The following is a 3,432-nucleotide window of genomic DNA, read 5'->3' as shown; positions in this document are numbered from 1 at the left end:
ATATATATATATATATATTCATATACATTTAAAGTAAGTTAACATTATTTATCGGAAAAGCAGATTGCTTTGAGTTTAACTTCATTGCAGACTCTCTTCTTGAGCAAGCATGAAGGCAAAAGTGGAAAGGAAAAACTCCCTCATGAAGAAGAAACCTCCAGCCAATGGAGGGAAACTAAAACGGGAGATATATGATCTCTCCTACTAACTCCAGTTCAAACTCTGGCAGCAGCGTTTTGGATCAACTTGACTTTTTAAAGAAGCATTTGGACACCCAGATAACAAACCACTGCAATAATCCAGTCTAGACATGACAAATGCATGAACCAGTTTTTCTGCATCATTTTTAGAAAAGATGTTTCTAATTTTAGCGATATTACGCAGGTGGAAGAAGGCAGTTCTAGTAACATTTTTAATGTCAGGGTTAAAAGACATTTCCTGATCAAAAATAACATCAAGATTTTTAACTTGGAGCTGGAGGCCAGACTGATGCCATCCAAGGAGGGCAAAAGACCAAAAAATTTATTCCTAAGATGCTCAGGTCCAAAAACCAAAACCTCAGTCTTGTCTGTGTTCAAAAGGAGAAAATTAAGGGTCATCCAAGTTTTTATGTCCTTCAAGCATGCTTGTAGTCAAGTAGCTGATTGGATTCTTGGGTTTCATGGACAAATATAAGTGTGTATCATCAGCATAACAATGAAAATTCATCCCATGCTGTTTAATAATTTTACCTAATGGAAGCGTATCAAGTTCAAGTCAAGTTTATTGTCATTCGCCTCACATGTGGTACATGAAGTGGAACGAAGTTATGTACTCAGGGTCCTCGTTACAACCAAAAATAGCAAAAATATAAAGTATAAAAAAACAGCATATAAGGACCTAAGATATACACTAAGATATACGCTAAACGAATGCCAAACAGTACGCCAAAAGCACTAATAATGTAAAACAATATGGTGTATCAACAGCAGCCTGAACATGTCTGTGGTGAGCAGATGGGTATGAATGAATACAACAGTGTGAGATAATCAGCAGCATGAGATCAGCATCATGGATAATCAGCAGCACAGATAAGTCACATATTACCAATTAAAGTGGTATTACAGTGACTTTGTTTTATCCTAACAGTGATTTTCTTGGATAGGAATTTATGAGTCGAACAGCTTCAGAGTAGAAAATCTTCGTGTCTAGTGGTTCTACACTTAATGCTCCGCAACCATCTGCCTGAGGCAGTGGTGTAATCTACATTTTTGTAATAGTTATACTGTGCTTAGAAACAGTGGTGTACTCCACATTTTTGTAGTGGGTATAATGTGCTTAGAAACCAAAGCACACAAACCAAAGTACACCGGTTAGTACAATACATATGTAACCCTATCCGTGTGAAATGACACCTCACTACTTCCAAAAGCTCTGCGTTGTGTATTAAGGGTTGTTGTCGGAGTGCAGGGTGAGGCAGGAGTCAGACACACGGTGGTTTGGATCGTGGTTGAGACCATGAAGTTTTTACGGTGCACTTGCCAGTGGCTTCACCTTACAAACCATAAGCAAACACTGCGTGTTAACATAACTCACATTAAAGCAGTTTTCCAAATATATATATATATTTCTAAAAACAATGCAAAATTAAATCATTTGTCATAAAACCTAAAAAGAGATTATTGAGGTTACTAAGTCGTGCACATAACCCAGGAAGTACATAAAAAGAAACAAATGAACGACTGGCAAAGTTTACAGCTGATATTTATAAAACTGTCTTAAACACCCAAAACTTTGTCAGGTGATGCACCAACATCTCATTAACTGCATAAATAAATAAAAAAAAAAATTTATACTAACAGGGTTTACAAAATATTTGGTTATAGTGAGGAGCTAGCGATTAGCAGAGCTTACCTTACAAATCATAAGCAAACACTGATTGAAATCCTGCCCGCTCACGGTACCAGAAGCCAAAGTACGGTGTCCATTGAAGGACAAATTACACCATCTGCCTGAACCCACAGAACAAATATGACACCTTGGCAGCCTCCGCTGACATATTTAAGCCACTGCCCTACACATAGTTCCCATGTGACGTTAACATTCGGGGCAGATCCTGAACGCTGTCCTCGCGGGTAAGCTGGCTCTAGCTGGCTCTAGTTGCAGACGCCAGTTCAGTAAGTTTTGTTGTATGTTTTTTTCTTTAAGTAAATTGCAATGGCTGTTTCTGCTGGATTAGAGGATGTTCCAACCGGGAAAATGGTTCGGCAAAGCGCAGTGTTCACTTAACCCCCAAAATTAGAAAATTTGAAGGACCGCAAATGAGCGGAATGCAGAACATAGTCCAGTCTGGCTTGGAAAAGTAAACATCACCCGCATGTACCTGGCTTCAGATGTCAGGAATCTTCTCCAATCACTTTACCAAAAATTCGATATCGATCATTTTGTGAAACAATGTCTGAACAATGTCTGGGTATAACTGTATGTGTGTTGGAACTGATCTGTTCAACTTTTAGCACATCTCTACATAGTTAGCTTAGCTACGCTAAGCTATGTGCTAACACTGTAAACATAGTGTTGTGGGTTCCATCATGTTACCACCATAAAACGGTCTTGTTTACCACCATAAAATCAGAGTTATTAAAGCACACTTAACATATATCATCGTGGTAAATAAAAGAAACACTCAACACCACCGCCCCCCCCCCCAAAAAAAAAGTTAAAATTGTACAAAAATGTGAAAAAATATCAGTTAAAGCATTTAAAAAATATGTCAATAATTTATTTAAATATATATACGTATGTGTGTGCATATATATATATAAATATATATATATATACATACACAAACCAGATTCCAAAAAAGTTGGGACACTAAACAAATTGTGAATAAAAACTGAATGCAATGATGTGGAGATGGCAAATGTCAATATTTTATTTGTAATATAACATAGATGACAGATCAAAAGTTTAATCTGAGTAAATGTAACATTTTAAAGGAAAAATATGTTGATTCAAAATTTCACAATGTCAACAAATCTCAAAAAAGTTGGGACAAGTAGCAATAAGTGGCTGGAAAAAGGAAACTGAGCATATAACGAACAGCTGGAAGAACAATTAACACTAATTAGGTCAATTGACAACATGATTGGGTATAAAAAGAGCTTCTCAGCGTGTCAGTGTCTCTCAGAAGCCAAGATGGTAAAAGGATCACGAATTCCACCATTGTTGCATAGAAAGATAGTGCAGCAATACCAGAATGGTGTTACCCAGTGTAAAATAGCAAAGACTTTTAAGTTAGCATCATCAACCGTGCATAACATCATCAAAAGATTCAGAGAATCTGGAACAATCGCTGTGCGTAAGGGTCAAGGCCGTAAAACTCTACTGGATGCTCGTGATCTCTGGGCCCTTAAACGTCACTGCACCTCAAACAGGAATGCCACTGTCAAG

The 3,432-nt window shown here is 37.4% G+C and overlaps 1 protein-coding gene across 1 annotated transcript in view; it reads right to left on the bottom strand.

Annotated features, from left to right (window-relative positions):
* The window catches only part of LOC119411562, a 50,613-nt gene that overhangs the window by 3,772 nt on the left and 43,409 nt on the right, over window positions 1-3,432 (bottom strand). The gene's annotated exons all lie outside the window — the stretch shown is intronic.

Source organism: Nematolebias whitei, chromosome 6 (assembly GCF_014905685.2).
Source record: "Nematolebias whitei isolate Nwh7 chromosome 6, NemWhi1, whole genome shotgun sequence".
Lineage (NCBI taxonomy): Eukaryota > Metazoa > Chordata > Actinopteri > Cyprinodontiformes > Rivulidae > Nematolebias > Nematolebias whitei.
Note: the sequence above shows the minus strand (reverse complement) of the source record. Positions and strands in the feature narration are given on the sequence as shown.